General features: G+C 41.9%; 1 protein-coding gene across 40 annotated transcripts in view; it reads left to right on the top strand.

Annotated features, from left to right (window-relative positions):
* The window catches only part of LOC110491133 (membrane-associated guanylate kinase, WW and PDZ domain-containing protein 1), a 211,666-nt gene that overhangs the window by 102,175 nt on the left and 85,261 nt on the right, over positions 1 to 24,230 (top strand). The gene's annotated exons all lie outside the window — the stretch shown is intronic.

Genomic DNA, 24,230 nt, shown 5'->3' with positions numbered 1-24,230 from the left:
AGATTGTATTAGTCTTTCTCTCTATTTGCTCGCTTCCCCCCCCCCCCCCCCTCTCTGTTTTTCCTCATATTGTAAAGGGGAGAGGGGGAACAGCAGGAGAATAGCGGCGGAGACTCAGCTGTGTGTTGTGTCGCGGAGCTGAAAGAATGGCCTGTTGTGCTGGGCTTGGGCAGCAGCAGCATTGTGTGTCTGGCTGCTCTTTCTCTCCCCTCTCTTTCTTTTGAGACTCACTCACTCCATCCAGCCTGCATCCAGACCAGAACAGTTGGGGACCTGCTTTCCCCCCCTAAACTGTCCCTTCGATACAGACAGTTGCCTCATCCCTCTATCAAGTCGTTGAAAGGCATTTCACTGTACTTGTGCATGTGACATTAAAACTTGAAAACCTACAATGCTAACAGAGGACAGCATGTCCCTAGATATTCTAGAGAGAATAATTCTGGGTGTCATCATGGCTGAACAGATCACAACAAGACGAAGGAGATGATTGTGGACTACAGGAAAAAGAAGACTGAGCACGCCCCCATTCTCATCCACGGGGCTGCAATGGAGCAGGTTGAGAGCTTCAAGTTCCTTGGTGTCCACATCACCAACCTCTATACCAACCTCTATACCAGGCTGTGTCAGAGGAAGGCCCTAAAAAGACTCCAGCCACCCTAGTCGTAGACTGATCTCCCTGCTACCACACGGCAAGTGGTACCGGAGCGCCAAGTCTAGGTCCAAGAGGCTTCAAAACAGATTCTACCCCCCAAGCCATAAGACTCCTGAACATCTAGTCAAATGGTTACCCAGACTATTCACCTTGCCCCCCCCCCCCCCTCCCCTCTCCACACCACTGCCACTCTCTGTTGTCATCTATGCATAGTCACTTTAATTAACTCTACCTACATGTACGTACCACCTCAACTAACCGGTGCCCCCACACACTGACTCTGTATCGGCACCCCCCTGTATATATTGTTATTTTTTACTGCTCCTCTTTAATTACTTGTTACTTTTTTCTCTTATTCTTATCAGTATTTTTTAAAACTGCACTGTTGGTTAGGGGCTCGTAAGCAAGCATTTCACTGTAAGGTCTACGCATGTGACTAATACAATTTGATTTGATTTAAACACAACCACTCAGAGGGACCCAAAATATATTTAGCAAATAGCATTTTATCAGTCGTGTTTGTGACATGCAGGTTCTTTGTTCTGAAAGTCCTACTAAGCACGTTTTAACCTAACACACCACCACCACCATCATGGGTCTATGTGAACACTGAGCAGCCCCCTGACCTCGAAAGGATCTGGTGTTTGTGTACGGCTGCCTTCTATTTGCCTCATCATTAATCTGCGTGTGGCTCCGCTACATTGATTACCTCTCCGTTCTCCTTCATAAATCATTATAGCCCAGCAATCCTTTTAATGGGGGAATGGAAGCGCTGACAGAACACAGGCATGGTATTCAGGACATGATACTCTCCTTGGCTCCCAGGTCACTATATCACCAGCAGAAATGTAGGAAGGATCACGTATAAATTCATGGTAATGCTGTTGAAGGTAATGTTATAGGATATTTACCATATATCCTAAACATGGAAAATTGACATCAGTGTGTAATATACTGTTTTATCAACATATATTTTCCCAGGGACACTAGAAAAGGGCAAGACTGGCTGTTGAGAATATTTACACAGTATCAATTGTTTTTTTGTTGCATCTGTATTTAACCCACATAATATGCTACCTATACATAATTAATCATATGCTATCATGAAATGTATAGATGGTGATGTGGATGGATAGGAGACTGTAATGTGTGGGGTTGAAATGTTCCCATCTCCTAACCAGTTTATTAAGGGAGCAATTGTATTGACCAGGCTTTTAAGTGCTGCCTCAATCGATGCTGCTCTGTAATTGGCTTAGAGGACCTGGAGAGAGAGAGACAGACAGAGACCGCCCCTCTGTCTGTCTGACCGTCCCCCTGTCTGCCTGTCTGAGAGGGGATTAGTGAAAGTTACACCATAACCAGTGTGTCTGTGTTGTCAGTCACACCATCAACACCTAGCATGTGTTTGTCCTGGAAACACACCCTCATATTTATGTTAGCCTTGGTCTTCTTTGTGGAGGGGAACATTCAAATGTCAAAATGGAAATAGTGCATTTTGTTGTCAGAGTGGAAAACGTACCGTACCAGTTAGGTATGTTCATTGTCATTACTGAAATGTGATCTAGTTATAATGAAGGTTGTCACATATTTCTGTAGTCTGTGACATCACGATTTCCTTTTCTTTTTTAATATACATAATCTTTAACAGGTTGTAGTTTCATAGTATAATTAAGCAATAAGGCCCGAGGGGGTGTGGTATATGGCCAATATACCACGGCTAAGGGCTGTTCTTATGCACGACGCATCGCGGATGCTAGCCAATTAACATAAATTGTACATTTCAGGGTCAGCTATTTCTTCCATGTTCTTTTTATTTACCTCGGCTACTGAGTCAGCATCCATTTACTGTCTGCTGCACTTCAGCAATTAACATTAAAACATCCACTTGTGCTGCTAAAGTTATTCTGAGAAATGAATCTGGAATAAGACACATACAATCTCCTCCCATGCTCCAAACCAGCAGAGGTTAAGAGTGGCAGATGTTTGGTTGGGCGTGAGTGTGTGTGCATGTGTTTGTGTGTCAGGCAATGAGTGAAAGATCATCAACAGCAGGAAGGCGATTCAAGGTATCAGATGTCCCCAGACTGCTATTGTTAACACAATGGGAAGAGTACAGTCCTTTCTTTGTTTCTGTGTGTGTGAGTGTGTGCATGGATACTAGATGTTACAACTGACATACAGTATGTTACAACTGACATGCAGTATGTTACAACTAGGGTTGCAAAGGGTCGGAAACTTTCTGGTAAATTTCCAGAATTTTTCAGAACATTTTCCATGTTTTCCATGTGATGAGTTTTGCTCAAATTCATTAAAAAAGTTAGCTTATAACAGTGGACCTTTTTTGTGGGACACACATAAGGCAGTTCTAGGTCTTGTGGCATATTTTGGTTAAACTATCCCCAATTCAATGGAATTGCAACCCTCTGCATTAGAGGTCAACCGATTATGATTTTTCAATGCCGATACCGATTATTGGAGGCCTTAAAAAGCCGATACCGATTAATCAGCCGATTTGATAAATATATATATATATATATATATATATATATATATATATATATATATTTAAAAAAATGTATTTGTAATGACAATTACAACAATACTGAATGAACACTTATTTTAACTTAATATAATACATCAATAAAATCAATTTAGCCTCAAGTAGATAATGAAACATGTTCAATTTGGTTTAAATAATGCAAAAACAAAGTGTTGGAGAAGAACGTAAAAGTGCAATATGTGCTATGTAAGAAAGCTAACGTTTCAGTTCCTTGCTCAGAACATGAGAACATATGAAAGCTGGTGGTTCCTTTTAACATGAGTCTTCAATATTCCCAGGTAAGAAGTTTTAGGTTGTAGTTATTATAGGACTATTTCCCTCTATACCATTTGTATTTCATTAACCTTTGACTATTGGATGTTCTTATAGGCACTTTAGTATTGCCAGTGTAACAGTATAGCGATACTTGTATGCTTGTATGCTCAGTCAGATTATATGCAACACAGGACACGCTAGGAAATATCTAGTAATATCATCAACCATGTGTAGTTAACTAGTGATTATGATTGATTTGTTTTTTATAAGATAAGTTTTTAATGCTAGCTAGCAACTTACCGTGGCTTACTGCATTTGCGTAACAGGCAGTCTCCTTGTGGAGTGCAACTAGAGAGAGGCAGGTCGTTATTACGTTGGACTAGTTAACTGTAAGGTCGCAAGATTGGATCCCCCGAGCTGACATGGTGAAAATCTGTCTTTCTGCCCTAGAACGAGGCAGTTAACCCACCGTTCCTAGGCCGTCATTGAAAATAAGAATGTGTTCTTAATTGACTTGCCTAGTTAAATAAAGATTAAATAAAGGTGTAAAAAAAAAAATATACAAATACAAATAAAAAAATCAGCGCCCAAAAATACTGATTTCCGATTGTTGTGAAATCTTGAAATCGGCCCTAATGAATCGGCCATTCCGATTAATCGGTCGACTTCTAATCTGCATGCACAGTGCATTCTTCCAACACATGTGCAGGGCACTCTTCCATCACATGTGCAGCTGATTCTCAAGATCTTGCACACTAATGAGATGCTATTGAGCCCACGCTACTACACTGTCTGAGCCAAGGACTACATGCTTTCTGGTAAGTTTAGATTACAGTACTGGGTGGGGTGAATATATTTTATATGACATACATGATTTTTAACTAGTAAATTGTAGCCTACAGCAAAGTGTGTTTAAATCATTTCTAACTTGTTAACCATTTCTGCAAGTTATTTTTGTTCTACCATGTGGGTTTTAGCTTGCTTGAGCCTGCTAAAAGAGTGTTAATTCACCTGTTTCCATACATTTTAAAACATTTATCTTACAAAGGAGTTGTTTAATCTAACTGCTTAACTATTTATCTCTACATGGAATTGTATTTTGTTTTTCCTAATCTATTTTTCTTCTTCTAATCTTTACAGGAAAATGTCACAGGCACTATCAGATGTGTGGAGACATTTCACTAAAGCTAATGTAGAAGGAAAAGCTGTGTACATTTGCAAATACTGTGAACCTCTGACAAAATCCCTATGCTTCTATTCAAGGTGAAAATTATGAATCAGACACCGTATCGATAGCAACAGCTCATGGTCCTCCTGGAATCAGATAGTTTTTTACTCAATGGAGGAACGTAGTCAGAGAAATGCTGATGAATGTCTTGCTCGAGCTGTGTATGCAACTGATTCTTCTCTGATGCTCACAGGCAATGTGTATTGGAGGAGATTTCTGAATGTTCTTCGCCCAGCATACACCCCTCCAACCAGACATGCTTTATCTACTCATTTGCTGGATGCAGAATTCAACTGAGTTCAAGTAAATCATAGAGAAAGCAGACTGTATTGAAATCATCTCTGATGGGTGGTCGAATGTTCGTGGGCAAGGAATAATTACAGTGCCTTGCGAAAGTATTCGGCCCCCTTGAACTTTGCGACCTTTTGCCACATTTCAGGCTTCAAACATAAAGATATAAAACTTATTTTTTTGTGAAGAATCAACAACAAGTGGGACACAATCATGAAGTGGAACGACATTTATTGGATATTTCAAACTTTTTTAGCAAATCAAAAACTGAAAAATTGGGCGTGCAAAATTATTCAGCCCCTTTACTTACTTACAGTTTTATATTTTTATGTTTGAAGCCTGAAATGTGGCAAAAGGTCGCAAAGTTCAAGGGGGCCGAATACTTTCGCAAGGCACTGTAACTACATCTTCACCCCTCAACCAGTATCCTACAAGAGCACAGACACAAGGGACAACAGACACACCGGCCTCTACATTGCAGATGAGCTGAAGGCAGTCATCAATGACCTTGGACCACAGAAGGTATTTGCACTGGTGACAGACAATGCTGCGAACATGAAAGCTGCTTGGTCTAAAGTGGAGGAGTCCTACCCTCACATCACACCCATTGGCTGTGCTGCTCATGCATTGAATCTGCTCCTCAAGGTCATCATGGCACTGAAAACAATGGATAGACTCTACAAGAGAGCCAAGGAAATGGTTAGGTATGTGAAGGGTCATCAAGTTATAGTAGAAATCTACCTCACCAAGCAAAGTGAGAAGAATAAGAGCACCACATTGAAGCTACCCAGCAACACCCGTTGGGATGGTGTTGTCATCATGTTTGACAGTTTACTGGAGTGGAAAGAGTCTCTCCAGGAAATGGCCATATCACAGTCTGCCGATATGGACAGCCCCATCAAGAGGATCCTCCTGGATGATGTATTTTGGGAGAGAGTGGTAAGCAGCCTGAAACTCCTGAAACCTATAGCAGTAGCCATTGCACGGAGACAAGCCATCCTGTCAGATGTTCAGACTGCTTGCAGATGTAAGAGAAGAAATCTGTACTGCCCTGCCCACTTCACTGTTGCTCCAAGCAGAGGAAACTGCAGTTCTGAAATACATCAAAAAGTGTGAAGACTTCTGCCTGAATCCCATACAAGTAACAGTGAAGATGAGGCCTCAGAGTCTGATGTTCAAGAGGTGGACATTGAGGAGGTCCAGGGAGAAGACATGGAAGCCTGAGAGGAAGACAACCAAAGCTTTAGTTTCTAGACTATCATTTTACAGATGTGTGTTGGAAACGCTTTTGGGAGATGCGATGGATCATTGGGGATCATTCAATATTCCCTTTCTTTTGTTGTTCAGTGAAATCATCCCATGTGAAGAGTCAGTCATTGAATTAAAGTTCAATTCGTAACTAAATTGTTCTTTTTATTTCTATTGGAAGGATTGAATCATTTCCAATTATGTCTACTTATGGTAAGGTAAAATGTGTATGTTTCTGTCTCCATATGATATGGTAAATATATCCAATGCAAAAAAATATCTACATTTAAATGGTATTAATATTAATTTGCATATATTTTCATTAATTCCCGTTAATGCCCATATATTCCTGTTAATTAACATGGAAATTTTCCACCTCTTAATATTCCCCAAAATGTGCAACCATAGTTACAACTGACATACAGTATGTTACAACTGACATACAGTATGTTTTCCTCAGAATGTGATGGCACAAGAGTGCGTGATTATGGAGAAGCAATGTTTCTGTTGTCATGTACAATCAAAGCCAATTAAGGGTTCATTCTTGATAAATTAACAAGCTATTAAATCTGGACAATAATGTAACTACAATGAGCTATATCCAGTTCTTAATGATTTTAAATCAGTAAATATACCTTTCAATAAATACCAAAGACACAAGAAAGTCAGTGGGAAATCCACTGTAGGAAAAAGTTGTGCCAGCTCTAGGTAACCAGCTCTATAGGGAGGTCACTATATCACAGCAGGCCTATGGGAGGGGAGGTCACTATTTCACAGCAGGCCTATGAGAGGGGAGGTCACTATTTCACAGCAGGCCTATGGGAGGGGAGGTCACTATTTCACAGCAGGCCTATGGGAGGGGAGGTCACTATATCACAGCTGGCCTATGGGAGGGGAGATCACTATATCACAGCAGGCCTATGGGAGGGGAGATCACTATATTACAGCAGGCCTATGGGAGGGGAGATCACAGCAGGCCTATGGGAGGGGAGGTCACTATATCACAGCAGGCCTATGGGAGGGGAGGTCACTACATCACAGCAGGCCTATGGGAGGGGAGGTCACTATATCACAGCAGGCCTATGGGAGGGGAGGTCACTATATAAGAGCAGGCCTATGGGAGGGGAGATCACTATATAACAGCAGGCCTATGGGAGGGGAGGTCACTATATCACAGCAGGCCTATGGGAGGGGAGTTCACTATATCACAGCAGACCTATGGGAGGGGAGTTCACTATTTCAGAGCAGGCCTATGGGAGGGGAGGTCACTATATCACAGCAGGCCTATGGGAAGGGAGGTCACTATATCACAGCAGGCCTATGGGAGGGGAGGTCACTATATCACAGCAGGCATATTTGAGGGGAGATCACTAGGTCACAGCAGGCATATGGAGGGGAGATCACTATGTCACAGCAGGTATATGGGAGGGAAGATCACTAGGTCACAGCAGGCATATGGGAGGGGAGATCACTAGGTCGTAGCAGGCATATGGGAGGGTAGATCACTAGGTCACAGCAGGCATATGGGAGGGGAGATCACTAGGTCACAGCAGGCATATGGGAGGGGAGATCACTAGGTCACAGCAGGCCTATGGGATTGGAGATCACTAGGTCACAGCAGGCCTATGGGATTGGATATCACTAGGTCACAGCAGGCCTATGGGAGGGTAGATCACTAGGTCACAGCAGGCCTATGGGATTGGAGATCACTAGGTCACAGCAGGCCTATGGGATTGGAGATCACTAGGTCACAGCAGGCCTATGGGGGGGGAGATCACTGGAAAAGGTACTTGAGGTGCTTCTATATACTTTGGAGACATGTAAGATAAGCTTCCATACATCCATCTGATCGTCACACAATGCAGGGGTTGGCTCTTATGTTGAAGGCAGCAGTCTGTAGTTACTTTAGTCAAACGTTTTGGACACACCTACTCATTCATGGGTTTTTCTTTATTTTTACTATTTTAAACATTGTAGAATAATAGTGAAGACATCTAAACTATGAAATTACACATATGGAATCATGTAGTAACCCCAAAAATATAATATATTTTAGATTATTCATAGTAGACACCCTTTGCCTTGATGTTAGCTTTGCACACTCTTGGCATTCTTTCAACCAGCTTCACCTGGAATGCTTATCCAACAGTCGTGAAGGAGTTCCCACAAATGCTGAGCACTTGTTGGCTGCTTTTCCTTCACTCTGCGGTCCAATTCATCCCAAACCATCTCAATTGGGTTGAGGTTGGGTGATTGTGGAGACCAGGTCACACTTACACAGCCTGGAGGTGTGTTTGGTCATTGTCCTGTTGAAAAACAATGATAGTCCCACTAAGCGCAAACCAGATGGGATGGCGTATCACTGCAGAATGCTGTGTTAGCCATGCTGGTTAAGTGTGCTTTGAATTCTAAATAAATCATAGACAGTGTTACCAGCAAAGCACCCCCACATCATCACATCTCTATGCTTCACGGTGGGAACCACACATGCCAAGCTCATCCGTTCACCTACTCTGCGTCTCACAATGACACGGCGGTTGGAACCAAAAATCTCAAATTTGGTCTCATCAGACCAAAGGACAGATTTACACCAGTCTAATGCCCAAGCAAGTCTCTTCTTCTTATTGGTGTCCTTTAGTAGTGGTTTCTTTGCAGCAATTCGACCATGAAGGTCTGATTCACGCAGTCTCCTCTGAACAGTTGATGTGTCTGTTACTTGAAGCATTTATTTGGGCTGCAATTTCTGAGGCTATAAACTCTAATGAACTTATCCTCTGCAGCAGAGGTAACTCTGGGTCTAGTTTCATCATAGTGTTTGATGAATGCTTGAGGAAGGGGGATGAATGAGCCGATTTAGTTCAAATGAAATCAAATGTTATTGGTCACATACACATGGTTAGCAGATGTTAATGCGAGTGTAGCGAAATGGTTGTGTAATAAGACTTAATATTTTCTGGGGTAACAGTGTAAGAAATAATACATAAAAAAACAATATACTGCATAGTTTCCTAAGAACGCGAATCGAGGCGACCATCTCTGTCGGCGCCATCACGAGATTCCCGAGATCACGAGATTGTTTTGTGCATGGAGGCTACAGTACTGTAGATGTAGTGCTTCAGTCACGTCATGCTCTCACCAGGCGGCTTGGACCCCTTTTAGACAACGCAAACATTCACTGGGTCACACTAATGAAATATTTAGTCAGGGTGCACAGACAACAGCTTTCTCTCTCAGTACAGTACCAACTAGTACAACTAGTGGCATCCTACAGGATGCTATCAAGATCCAGGCTGTATCACATCCGGGATGTGATTGGGAGTCCCATAGGGCGGCGCAGAATTGGCCCAGCATCGTCCGCATTTGGCACGGGGTAGGCTGTTATTGTATATAAGAATTGGTTCTTAAAACCTCTTCCGTCTACCCCCTCCTTTTTCGAACATTCTGTTAAAAATTGCGCAACATTTCAGCGTCCTGCTACTCATGCCAGGAATATAGTATATGCATATGATTAGTATGTGTGGATAGAAAACACTCTGAAGTTTCTAAAACTGGTTAAATCACGGCTGTGACTATAACAGAGCGTGTGTTTCATCGAAAAGCGCAAGAAAAACTGGTCACTGAAAACTGAAAAAAATATCCATGCGCCACTTGCATGTATTGTTTAAGGGACACCAAATTAAATAGGGCCGAGATTGCAATTCCTACAGCTTCCACACGATGTCGCCAGTCTTGTCATTTGTCATCTGAGAGTTATTTCTTGGTCAAACAATGGAGAGAGATTCCATTCCATCCGGTCTCCGACAGGACGTCTTGGAAGAGAGATTTCCCAAACATGATTTGAAGACGTGGAGCTATTATTGAATACACATCGCCCCGTGTTAAATTTGATAGATTATTAACGTTTACTAATACCTAAAGTTGGATTACAAAAGTATTTCGAAGTGTTTTGTGAAAGTTTATCGTCAACTTTTTTAATTTTAAAAAATGCCGCTGCGTTTTGAAACTGTTTTTTTCTGAATCACACAGTTTCCATAGATGGATATTTTGGGTATATATGGACCGATTTAATCGAAAAAAAAGACCCAATAGTGATGTTTATGGGGCATATAGGAGTGCCAACAAAGAAGCTCGTCAAAGGTAATGAATGTTTTATATTTTATTTCTGCTATTTGTGTAGCGCCGGCTACGCTAATTATTTTGTTTACGTCGCCTTCAGGTATTTCGGGGTGTTGCATGCTATCAGATAATAGCTTCTCATGCTTTCGCCGAAAAGCATTTAAAAAATCTGACTTGTTGGCTAGATTCACAACGAGTGTAGCTTTAATTCAATACCCTGCATGTGTGTTTTAATGAACGTTTGAGTTTTAACGAGTACATTTAGCATTTAGCGTAGCGCATTTGCATTTCCAGGTGCCTAGTTGAGACATCTGCGTCTCAGGTAGGAGCAAGAAGTTAACTGACTTGCTTAAGTTAAATAAATAAAGTTTACATTTATAACTACAATTACAAAGTAGTGGGGACTGAGACCAAAAAATATTTCAACAAACTTGACAACAAAAAAATATTTACTATTGCTATGGGATTATAGTACTGTCAATGGCTGGTATTATTTTGCCATTGTATTGTCAATGGTAAGTAATTACGTAAGAGAAAGGTGAACAGGAAAATCAGAGATCAGATCAAATCACATTTTATTTGTCACGTGCCCGAGTACAACGGGTAAGTAGTTACCTTACTTATTTACCTTACTTAACCAACAGTGAGGTTTTAAGAAAAATAAGTGTTTAAGTAAGTATGTACAAAAATAAACAGAATAAAAAATAAAAAATAAATAGAAAAATCACTAATAATTGAAGAGCAACAATAAAATAACAGTAACAGGTCATGGCAAATAGTCTGGGTAGCCCTTTGATTAGCTGTTCAGGAGTCTTATTGCTTGGGGTAGAAGCTGTTAAGAAGCCTTTTGGATCTAGACTTGGCGCTCCGGTACCGCTTGCCGTTTGGTAGCAGAGAGAACAGGTTATGACTAGGTTGACTGGAGACTTTTGCAATTTTTAGGGCCTTCCTCTGACACCGCCTGGTATAGAGGTCCTGGATGGCAGGAAGCTTGGCCCCAGTGATGTACTGGGCCGTACGCACTACCTTTTGTAGGGCCTTGAGGTCAGAGACCGAGCAGTTGCTATGCTAGGCGCTGATGCAACCAGTCAGGATGCTCTCGATGGTGCAGCTGTAGAATTTTTGAGGATCTGAGGGCCCATGCCAAATCTTTTCAGCCCTCTGTGGGGGAAGAGGCGATGTCATGCCCTTTCACATCTGTCTTAGTGTTTTTGGACCATGATAGTTCGTTGGTGTTGTGGACACCAAGGAATTTGAAGCTCTCAACCTGCTCCACTGTTAACTACTGATCCTTGGAATAATAATGTATAATGTATGTATGTAATTACATTTAAATTGTGAAACAACAAATATAGAGGTAAATAGATTTGATTTGGAGCAAACTGATCTTAATAAATCCAGGCAGTGACTCCATGGGAATGCTTTTGATGTGAAAACATACTGTAGGCTGTGTGTGTCTCAATACAGCACTGAGAAGCATTACAGAGCTGCAGACATGACTTCTTCTTTCATTTATTAGTTGTCTTTTCTTCTGTCCAGCACCTAACAATTGGATTGTGTATTTTTTCCTTTTTATACTGTAGGCAGCCCACTGGGAAAGCCAAGTCTCTTCTGAGCTCTTATCTCTTCTAATAATAGAAACATGGGAGTAATGGAGAACAGTATTGCCTGGTAGTCCGTTGCCATCTCACACCACTGATGTTGTGATTCAGTGTGACCCATACACACACCTATAGGTCCCAGATTTGTACCTGGTCAGATAACATTGTCAGTGTATATCTAGCTGCTACTACTGATGCATCAATAGGTATTATATTTTAATTAAACTGGAACAGTTTAGGTTGTTATAGGGAATTATTCCCCTCTTAGCGTCTTGTTAAATACAGCTGTTACAAGATCGCACAGTGCACACACACACACGGCTATGAATAACTTAGTGACTTCAGTTCTGACATATTCACTCTGCTATTCACTTTGGAACTCAAGACTCATCACAAAGACTTTCTGGAATATGCTTTCTTGAATTGTTTAATAGTACCATTATTGAAATCCTAATATATATTTTTTTCAGTTGAAGTCTGAAGTTTACATACACTTAGGTTGGAGTCATTAAAACTTGTTTTTCAACCACTCCACAAATTTCTTGTTAACAAACTACAGTTTTGGCAAGTTGGTTAGGACTAGAGGTCGACCGATTAATCGGAATGGCCGATTAACAATCGTAAATCGGTATTTTTGGACACCGATTTGGCCGATTATTATTATTATTTTTTTTACATTTAAAAAATATATATATTTTGTCTTTATTTAACTAGGCAAGTCAGTTAAGAACACATTCTTATTTTCAATGATGGCCTAGGAACGGTGGGTTAACAGTCTTGTTCAGGGGCAGAACGACAGATTTTTACCTTGTCAGCTCAGGGATTCAATCTTGCAACCTTACAGTTAACGAGTCCAACTCTCTAACCACCTGATTACATTGCACTCCACGAGGAGCCTGCCTGTTACGCGAATGCAGTAAGCTAAGGTAAGTTGCAAGCTAGCATTAAACTTATCTTATAAAAAACAATCAATCAATCATAATCACTAGTTAACTACACATGGTTGATGATATTACTAGTTTATCTAGCGTGTCCTGCATTGCATATAATCGATGCAGTGCGTATTCACGAAAAAGGACTGTCCTTGCTCCAATGTGTACCTAACCATAAACATCAATGCCTTTCTTAAAATCAATACACAGAAGTATATATTTTTAAACCTGCATATTTAGCTAAAAGAAATCCAGGTTAGCAGGCAATATTAACCAGATGAAATTGTGTCACTTCTCTTGTGTTAATGGCACGCAGGGTATATCCAACTGTTTGGGCCGCATAATTTGCCAGAATTTTACGTAATTATGACATAACATTGAAGGTTGTGCAATGTAACAGGAATATTTTGATTTATGGATGCCACCCGTTAGATAAAATACGTAACGGTTCCGTATTTCACTGAAAGAATAAACGTCTTGTTTTCGAGATGACAGTTTCCGGATTCGAACTTATTAATGACCTAAGGCTCGTATTTCTCTGTGTTATTATGTTAGAATTAGGTCCATGATTTGATAGAACAGTCTGACTGAGCGATGGTAGGCACCAGCAGGCTTGTAAGCATTCATTCAAACAGCACTTTTGTGCGTTTTGCCAGCAGCTCGTCGCTGTGCTTCAAGCATTGCGCTGTTTATGACTTCAAGCCCATCAACTCCCGAGATTAGGCTGGTGTAACCGATGTGAAATGGCTAATAGTGTTTCAAACGTCACTCGCTCTGAGACTTGGAGTAGTTATTCCCCTTGCTCTGCAAGGGTAACGCTGCTTCGAGGATGGCTGTTGTTGATGTGTTCCTGGTTCGAGCCCAGTTAGCGGTGAGGAGAGCGACGGAAGCTATACTGTTACACTGGCAATACTAAAGTGCCTATTAGAACATCCAACAGTCAAAGGTATATGAAATACAAATGGTATAGAGAGAAATAGTCCTATAATTCCTATAATAACTACAACCTAAAACTTCCTACCTGGGAATATTGAAGACTCATGTTAAAAGGAACCACCAGCTTTCATATGTTCTCATGTTAATGCCTCTTTGCATGACATCATGGGAAAATCAAAAGAAATCAGCCAAGATCTCAGAATTTTCTTTTGAGACCTCCACAAGTCTCGTTCATCCTTGGGAGCAATTTACAAATGCCTGAAGGTACCACGTTCATCTGTACAAACAATAGTACGCAAGTATAAAAACCATGGGACCACACAGCCGTCATACCTCTCAGGAAGGAGACGCGTTCTGTCTCCTCGAGATGAAGGTACTTTGGTGCGAAAAGTGCAAATCAATCCCAAAATAACAGCAAAGGACCTTGTGAAGATGCTGGAGGAAACAGGTACAGAAGTATCTATTTCCACAGTAAAACAAGTCTTATATCGACATAACCTGAAAGGCCGCTCAGCAAGGAAGAAGCCACTGCTCCAAAACCGCCATAAAAAAGCCAGACTACGGTTTGCAACTGCACATGGGGACAAAGATCGTACTTTTTGTAGAAATGTCCTCTGGTCTGATGAAACAAAAATAGAACTGTTTGGCCATAATGACCATTGTTATGTTTGGAGGAAAAAGGGGGAGGCTTGCAAGCTGAAGAACACCATCCCAACCGTGAAGCACGTGGGTGGCAGCATCATGTTGTGGGGGTGCTTTGCTGCAGGAGGGACTGGTGCACTTCACAAAATAGATGGCATCATGAGGTTGGAAAATTACGTGGATATATTGAAGCAACATCTCAAGACATCAGTCAGGAAGTTAAAGCTTGGTCGCAAATGGGTTTTCCAAATGGTCAGTGACCCCAAGCATACTTCCAAAGTTGTGGCAAAATGGCTTAAGGACAACAAAGTCAAGGTATTGGAATGGCCATCACAAAGCCCTGACCTCAAGCCTATAGAACATTTGTGGGCAGAACTGAAAAGGCTTGTGCGAGCAAGGAGGGCTACAAACCTGACTCAGTTACACCAGCTCTGTCGGGATGAATGGGCCAAAATTCACCCAACTTATTGTGGGAAGCTTGTGGAAGGCTACCTGAAGCGTTTGACCGAAGTTAAACAATTTAAAGGCAAATCTATCTAATACTAATTGAGTGTGTGTAAACTTCTGACCCACTGGGAATGTGATGAAAGAAATAAAAGCTGAAATAAATAACTCTCTCAACTATTATTTTGACATTTCACATTCTTAAAATGAAGTGGTGATCCTAACTGACCTAAGACAGGGCATTTTTACTAGGATCTAATGTCAGTAATTGTGAAAAACTGAGTTTATTGTATTTGGCTAATGTGTATGTAAACTTCCGACTTCAACTGTGTGTGTGCGTGTGTGTGTGTGTGTGTGTGTGTGTGTGTGTGTGTGTGTGTGTGTATATATATAAATAAAAGGAGATTCCACAACTTGTTCTCCACTACACAGGCAAAGTGGGGATCTGTGGATTGTGAATGATTCAGCAGCCAGATGGCAGGGAAATCTGCTTTTTCTCATGCCAGACAAAATGGAGGCTGAATGTTGTTCCCTAGAGCTCTCATGTTTACCACATATCATTATGGGATGTTGGAATTCAACACTCCCACAAAGAAACGCATCCCGGAATGCCTCAAATGATGATTACTAATAATGGGATCAGTGTTATTGTATATCTATGAATTGTTTAATTTGTGTAATGATGTAGTAGAATTATGTGTTTTATTATACACATGTAACAGTATAGCTTCCGTCCATCTCCTCGCCCTAACCTGGGCTCGAACCAGGGACCCTCTGCACACATCAACCACAGTCACTCACAAAGCTTCATTACCCCTCACTCCACAAAAGCCGTGTCCTTTGCAGAGCAAGGGGAACCACTACTTCAAGGTCTCAAAGCGAGTGACGTCACCGATTGAAACGCTATTAGCGCGCACCACCGCTAACTAGCTAGCCATTTCACATCGGTTACACACACACAGCATAAAGTGTGTGTGTGTGTGTGGATTGCGAGCTACCAAGCCATTTGTTGGTTTGAGGGTGAGGGTGGATCTCTGTCAGCTCTCCTGTTGTTCGTTCTTTGTGGGCTGTAGTACTGTAGTATTGTTTCACACCTCTTCACATTTCCTTTTTGTTACTTGTTTTTGTTTCCCCCTTTATTGCTCAAGTTGACAGCTTTATTGACAGCACCTTTCCACTGTGCAGGCAGTTTGGACATACTTTACTCCTGTTTCTAGTTGAATTTCACCCCCTTCTCATCCCGTTTTCTCTAGCTAAGCCATAACTACACACCTCAACCCACGTTAAAATAGCTGAAAGTTTGTGCCTTCACATTAAAATCGATCATTATGAAAGGGTGTTTTTTTAGGTTACACTCTCCCTAAGACTACAGTGAGTCGTGTTTGTAGGTTCAGTGTGCTGTAGAGAGGAGGGGTGTTGTTCCCCTCTCTCTGAGATAAAGGGCCTCATGTTAGTTTTATCAGCATGGTGTCTTGACAGGACTGCTGTTTTCCATGTTGCCACCACATGGGAAATGCTGCCTACTGCTGTCTCTGGTCCACACTGTGGGACGCTCCACACTGATCTGGAGTTCCATCATGCTCTCACTGTGCTTACCTGCCAGTAGTCTACAGCTGCATTAAATGGGTATTAGGCAGGATGGATGATAATTTGAATTAATCATATAGTGCTGTGTCCAAATGTCTATCAAATCACTAGCTATTGTAGACATTATGATTCACAACCTTTATTTAACCAGGTGATCCCATTGAGTTAAAATATCAAGGGAGAGTGATGCTAGTGACTACTGGTGATGACCATTCACTGAGATCAGCAACGTGTCTGTAGCTGTTGATGGGTTGGCTAGCCGGGCCCCAGCCCAGAGAGCGACCCAGTGTTGGAGGCAGGATGTGGGTCAGAGCAGACACTTTACAGGCCACTTCAGGGACACACGTCCCCTGTTCCTCTGCTACCGATCCTGCTCCACAGCAGCTTTTTTATCAACTGCCAGCAGGGAGAGGCTTTCACTACAAGCTATTTATAGTTCACATGCTAAATATGGCATATGTCAAGCCTGCATCCACTACAAGACCATGTTGCTTGGCTACAGAGCAGCAAGGGGAACTGCCTCTCCCTACCTTCAGGCTATACTCAAACCCAACATCCCAACCCGGGTACTCTGTTCTGCCACCTCTGGTCTCTTTGCCGTTGCACTCCTATGGGAGGTCAGCTCCCGCTCAACCCAGTCAAAGTCCCTGCGCCCCAATGGTGGAACTAACTTGGCCCTGATAATAGGACAGCAGAGTGCCCATCTTCAGAGAACATCTGAAACCCTACCTTTTCAAAGAGTATCTGAAACCCGACCTCTTCAAAGAGTATCTGAAACCCTACCTTTTCAAAGAGTATCTGAAACACAACCTCTTCAAAGAGTATCTGAAACCCTACCTCTTCTAACTCTTCAAAGAACATCTGAAACCCTACCTCTTCAAAGAGTATCTGAAACCTTACCTCTTCAAAGAGTATCTGAAACCCTACCTCTTCTAACTCTTCAAAGAACATCTGAACCCCTACCTCTTCAAAGAGTATCTGAAACCCTACCTCTTCAGAGAGTATCTGAAACCTTACCTCTTCAGAGAGTATCTGAAACCCTACCTCTTCTAACTCTTCAAAGAACATCTGAAACCCTACCTCTTCAAAGAGTATCTGAAACCTTACCTCTTCAAAGAGTATCTGAAACCCTACCTCTTCTAACTCTTCAAAGAACATCTGAACCCCTACCTCTTCAAAGAGTATCTGAAACCTTACCTCTTCAAAGAGTATCTGAAACCTTACCTCTTCAAAGAGTATCTGAAACCCTACCTCTTCAGAGAGTATCTGAAACCCTACCTCTTCAAAGAGTATCTGAAACCTTACCTCTTCAAAGAGTATCTGAAACCTTACCTCTTCAAAGAGTATCTGAAACCCTACCTCTTCAGAGAGTATCTGAAACCTTACCTCTTCAGAGAGTATCTGAAACCTTACCTCTTCAGAGAGTATCTGAAACCTTACCTCTTCAGAGAGTATCTGAAACCTTACCTCTTCAAATAGTATCTGAAACCTTACCTCTTCAAAGAACATCTGAAACCCTACCTCTTCAAAGAGTATCTGAAACCTTACCTCTTCAAAGAGTATCTGAAACCTTACCTCTTCAGAGAGTATCTGAAACCCTACCTCTTCTAACTCTTCAAAGAACATCTGAACCCCTACCTCTTCAAAGAGTATCTGAAACCCTACCTTTTCAAAGAGTATCTGAAACCCAACCTCTTCAAAGAGTATCTGAAACCCTACCTCTTCTAACTCTTCAAAGAACATCTGAAACCCTACCTCTTCAAAGAGTATCTGAAACCTTACCTCTTCAAAGAGTATCTGAAACCCTACCTCTTCTAACTCTTCAAAGAACATCTGAACCCCTACCTCTTCAAAGAGTATCTGAAACCCTACCTCTTCAGAGAGTATCTGAAACCTTACCTCTTCAGAGAGTATCTGAAACCCTACCTCTTCTAACTCTTCAAAGAACATCTGAAACCCTACCTCTTCAAAGAGTATCTGAAACCTTACCTCTTCAAAGAGTATCTGAAACCCTACCTCTTCTAACTCTTCAAAGAACATCTGAACCCCTACCTCTTCAAAGAGTATCTGAAACCTTACCTCTTCAAAGAGTATCTGAAACCTTACCTCTTCAGAGTATCTGAAACCCTACCTCTTCAGAGAGTATCTGAAACCCTACCTCTTCAAAGAGTATCTGAAACCTTACCTCTTCAAAGAGTATCTGAAACCTTACCTCTTCAAAGAGTATCTGAAACCCTACCTCTTCAGAGAGTATCTGAAACCTTACCTCTTCAGAGAGTATCTGAAACCTTACCTCTTCAAAGAGTATCTGAAACCTTACCTCTTCAGAGAGTATCTGAAACCTTACCTCTTCAAATAGTATCTGAAACCTTACCTCTTCAAAGAACATCTGAAACCCTACCTCTTCAAAGAGTATCTGAAACCTTACCTCTTCAAAGAGTATCTGAAACCCTACCTCTTCAGAGAGTATCTGAAACCTTACCTCTTCAGAGAGTATCTGAAACCCTACCTCTTCTAACTCTTCAAAGAACATCTGAACCCCTACCTCTTCAAAGAGTATCTGAAACCTTACCTCTTCAAAGAGTATCTGAAACCCTACCTCTTCTAACTCTTCAAAGAACATCTGAACCCCTACCTCTTCAAATAGTATCTGAAACCTTACCTCTTCAGAGAGTATCTGAAACCCTACCTCTTCAGAGAGTATCTGAAACCCTACCTCTTCAGAGAGTATCTGAAACCCTACCTCTTCAGAGAGTATCTGAAACCTTACCTCTTCAAAGAGTATCTGAAACCCTACCTCTTCAAAGAGTATCTAAAACCCTACCTCTTCTAACTCTTCAAAGAGTATCTGAAACCCTACCTCTTCAAAGAACATCTCAAGCCCTACCTCTTCAGAGAGTATCTGAAACCCTACCTCTTCAGAGAGTATCTGAAACCCTACCTCTTCAAAGAGTATCTGAAACCCTACCTCTTCTAACTCTTCAAAGAGTATCTGAAACCCTACCTCTTCTAACTCTTCAAAGAGTATCTGAAACCCTACCTCTTCTAACTCTTCAAAGAGTATCTGAAACCCTACCTCTTCAAAGAGTATCTGAAACCCTACCTCTTCTAACTCTTCAAAGAGTATCTGAAACCCTACCTCCTAACTCTTCAAAGAGTATCTGAAACCCTACCTCTTCTAACTCTTCAAAGAGTATCTGAAACCCTACCTCTTCAAAGAGTATCTGAAACCCTACCTCTTCTAACTCTTCAAAGAGTATCTGAAACCCTACCTCTTCTAACTCTTCAAAGAGTATCTGAAACCCTACCTCTTCAAAGAGTATCTGAAACCCTACCTCTTCAAAGAGTATCTGAAACCCTACCTCTTCTAACTCTTCAAAGAGTATCTGAAACCTTACCTCTTAAAAGAGTATCTGAAACCCTACCTCTTCTAACTCTTCAAAGAGTATCTGAAACCCTACCTCTTCAAAGAGTATCTGAAACCCTACCTCTTCTAACTCTTCAAAGAGTATCTGAAACCTTACCTCTTCAAAGAGTATCTGAAACCTTACCTCTTCAGAGAGTATCTGAAACCCTACCTCTTCTAACTCTTCAAAGAACATCTGAACCCCTACCTCTTCAAAGAACATCTCAAGCCCTACCTCTTCAGAGAGTATCTGAAACCTTACCTCTTCAAAGAGTGTCGTTACCTCTTCCCCCTCCCCAGTCTCCTGCTCCCCCCACTTTTCCTACTAGCACTGACTTTGCTAATAACTTCTTTGAGGAAAACATGTATTACTACGACTGTGATATGTGGTTGTCTCACCTAACTATCTTATGATGAATGCACTAACTGTAAGTCACTCTGCTAAATGACTAAAATGGAGGTGTAAAATGTTTAAAGCATATTTTAATTCTATACCTGATGACAGGCATTGGACAACCAATTGTTTTGCGTGCCTTGAGACATAGCTAAAGTCTAATGTTATGTACACAGACAGAGAGCGAGAGAAAGCTTTCGATGATGCTGCTGCTCAGTGGCAGCGTGTGGAAACAATGTTGATGACATAACAGATGCACAGACAGGCTTGCCTAAGCTCCCTCATCCTTTTAGCAGGGCTGCAATGCCTCACACCTCAAACAAACACACAGATGTGTTGGTACTGGAGAGGGGTTTACGTACCCATTAGGTGAGGGATGGGCAACTTTGATGGGGGTGGGGCCCCCCAACAATCAAAATCATCATGTGGGGCCGCAGTGGTTCTGCGTACCCACATTCATAGCCACGCAGTCTGAGCCGGCCCTAGCCTTTTAGATAGCTGGCCACTAGACTCATTTACCAATCTAAAACATTTTGGCTGACATGGCTAATTGAGTGACTGTCAGTGACGGACGTAGCGATAGAAGAACTGCTGATGCACAACCAAATATTGAAATTGCACCCAGTGTATTTTATTATTCTAACCCTCAACAGTAAGTTGAGACCCCGATTGAGTCCCTGTCCACCCCCCCACCCCACCCCCCAAAAAAGGGCCACCAGTTGCCCATCCCTGCTTTTCCTGTTGCCTGCGATCCTGGCTGTCATGTCTCTCTCGCTCTCTCTCTCTATTTGAATTTCTATCTCTTCCTTTCTCTGCTCCCTCTCACTGACTTGCCTAGTTAAATAAATACAAATATTCCCACTGCCACAGTCTACCATTCGGCACCAGCCCCTCCCATCCCCCTGGGGTGATGTCGAGGCTGCTGATTGGACGATCAGCGTTCCATTTCCTAACCTTCCCCAATAGCAGGATAACGTCAGCAGTGTCCGCAGCACCTTGTTACACCTAGTGGCATATGCTGCTACCGCTAATACCAGAGGAAAGAGAGAGAAAGAGAGAGCGAGGAGGGAGAGCAAGAGAGAGCGAGGAGGGAGAGAAGAGAGAAAGAGAGAGCGAGGAGGGAGAGAAGAGAGAAAGAGAGAGCGAGGAGGGAGAGAAGAGAGAAAGAGAGAGCGAGGAGGGAGAGAAGAGAGAAAGGGGTAGAGAGACGACTAAATAGAGATAGGGAAAGGAACATAATACATCTTATTTTATTTGTCACGCTTTACCGTGAAATGGTTCCCCAACAATGAGTTAAAGTAAGAAAAAAAGGTCAAAAGGAAATAGATAAACACAGTAAAATAATAATAATGAGGAGTACTGGTACCGAGTCAATGTGCTGGGTTCCAGGTAGTTGCAACTAGCTCACCCATGTTTCTCAAACATACCATTTTGAAGTTGTTGTAAACTTAAAATTTTGTGTTAAAGGTTAAGTTTAGGCATTAATCCCGGAACATATTCCATCCAGTCTGTGCTAGCGAAACAGTCCTGTAGCTTAGCATCCGCTTCTTCGGACCACTTCCTGATTGAGCATGTCACTGGTACTTCCTGTTTGAGTTTTTGCTTGTAAGCAGGAGTCAGGAGGATATAGTTATGATCAGGTGTGCCAAATGGAGGGTGAGGGAAAGCTTTGTATGTGTCTCTGTGTGTAGAGTCAAGGTGAGCTAAAGTTTTTCGCCTCTAGTTGCACAGGTGCCATGCTGGTAAAAATGTGGTAAAACGGATTTCAGTTTTCCTGCGTTGAATCACCGGCCACTAGGAGTGCCACCTCTGGGTGAGCATCTTGTTGTTTGCTCATGGTCCTATACAGCTTGTTGAGTGTGGTCTTGTGGTGGTAAATAGACAGCTACGAATGGTCTCCAGTTTATCATGAGGTATTCTAACTAATTCAAGCAGAACCTTGAGACTTCCTTATTATTACAGAGCGCTCATCAGCTGTTGTTAACAAAGAGACACACACTCCCCCCCTGATCTTCCCGATGCTGTAATTCTGTCCTGCCGGGGTATAGAAAAAACAGCTAGATTTATATTTTCAATTTCCTTGTTCAGCCACGACTCGGTGAAACATAGGGTATTAGATTTCTTCTGATCACGTTTGTAGGATAGTCTCAAACGGAGCTCATCCAATTTATTATCCAGTAATTGCACACTCGCCAAGGGCAGAGGCGGTTTATCCACTCTCCGGCGTAGTCTTTTCAGGTATCTCACACGCCGGCCTCTATAGCGCCGCCTCCTCCTTCATCGAGCGTCAGGATTTGGGCATGGTCCAGGATAATCAATATGTCCTTCGCCTCTGACTCATTGAAGTAGAAGTCCTTATCCAAATTGAGGTTAGTGAAAGCTGTTCTGATGTCCAGAGAGAGGAGGAGCGAGATGGCTAAAGAGAGGGATGGGCTGAAATTCACTTGAGAGTGTGAGAGGAGGAGAGAGAAGAGAGTATACAGGATAGAAACATATCCTCTCTATGTGTTAATGTATTACATTTAGCAGACACTCTTATCCAGAGCCACTTACAGGAGCAATTAGAGTTAAGTTCCTCGCTCAAGGGCACGTCGCTCTTAACGGCTAGGTTACCTGCTCTATCTGTTGTCTAGTGAAGCTGGAGCTGGCTATGGGCAACTCCACAGCAACAGAGTGATGCTCAGAGTGAGACTCAGATTTTTCACGTTAAAATATATGTCAAACAAAAACCAATGATTACAAAGTAAAATATTTGTTGTTAAATTTTCAGTGGAAATTGTTAAATGTTGTCCTTGTGTATAGAGTTATATGGTTTGTTTAACTTTGCAATCATGGTTATCCCTATGCTTCTGAAATATCCTCAGTCGTGGTAGTGAACATGAGACAATCCATTCCTTTTAGAGGTCGACCGATTCATTGGAATGGCCGATTTAATTAGGGTCGATTTCAAGTTTTCATAACAATTGGAAATCGGTATTTTTGGACACCGATTTGGCCGAGTTTTTTTTATTTTTATTATTTTTTAAATTATTTTTACAACTTTATTTAATCTTTATTTAACTAGGAAAATCAGTTAAGAACACATTTTTATTTTCAATGATGGCCTAGGAACGGTGGGTTAACTGTCTCGTTCAGGGTCAGAACGACAGATTTTCACCTTGTCAGCTCGGGGGATTCAATCTTGCAACCTTACAGTTAACTAGTCCAATGCTATAACCACCTGCCTCTCGTTGCACTCCACAAGGATACTGCCTGTTACGCGAATGCAGTAAGCCAAGGTAAGTTGCTAGCTAGCATTAAACGTATTTTATAAAAAACAATCAATCAATCAATCAATCATAATCACTAGTTAACTACACATGGTTGATGATATTACTAGTTTATCTAGCGTGTCCTGCATTGCATATAATCGGACTGAGCATAGAAGCATACAAGTATCTGACTGAGCGGTGGTAGGCAGCAGCAGGCTCGTAAGCATTCATTCAAACAGCACTTTTGTGCGTTTTGCCAGCAGCTCTTCGTTGTGCGTCAAGCATTGCGCTGTTTATGACTTCAAGCCTATCAACTCAAGGTACAAATCTGTCGTTCTGCTCCTGAACAGGCAGTTAACCCACTGTTCCTAGGCCGTCATTGAAAATATGAATTTGTTCTTAACTGACTTGCCTAGTTAAATAAAGGTAAAATAAAAAATAAATAAATAAAACTCCCGAGATTAGGCTAGTGTAACTGATGTGAAATGGCTAGCTAGTTAGTGGTGTGCGAGCTAATAGCGTTTCAAACGTCACTCGCCCTGAGACTTGGAGTGGTTGTTCCCCTTGCTCTGCATGGGTAACGCTGCTTCGAGGGTGGCTGTTGTCGTTGTGTTCCTGGTTCGAGCCCGGGGAGGAGCGGGACGGAAGCTATACTGTTACACTGGCAATACTAAAGTGCCTATAAGA

This window comes from Oncorhynchus mykiss, chromosome 16 (assembly GCF_057628025.1).
Source record: "Oncorhynchus mykiss isolate SJ-2025 chromosome 16, ASM5762802v1, whole genome shotgun sequence".
Taxonomy (NCBI): domain Eukaryota; kingdom Metazoa; phylum Chordata; class Actinopteri; order Salmoniformes; family Salmonidae; genus Oncorhynchus; species Oncorhynchus mykiss.
This window is presented reverse-complemented; position numbering and strand designations above follow the sequence as displayed.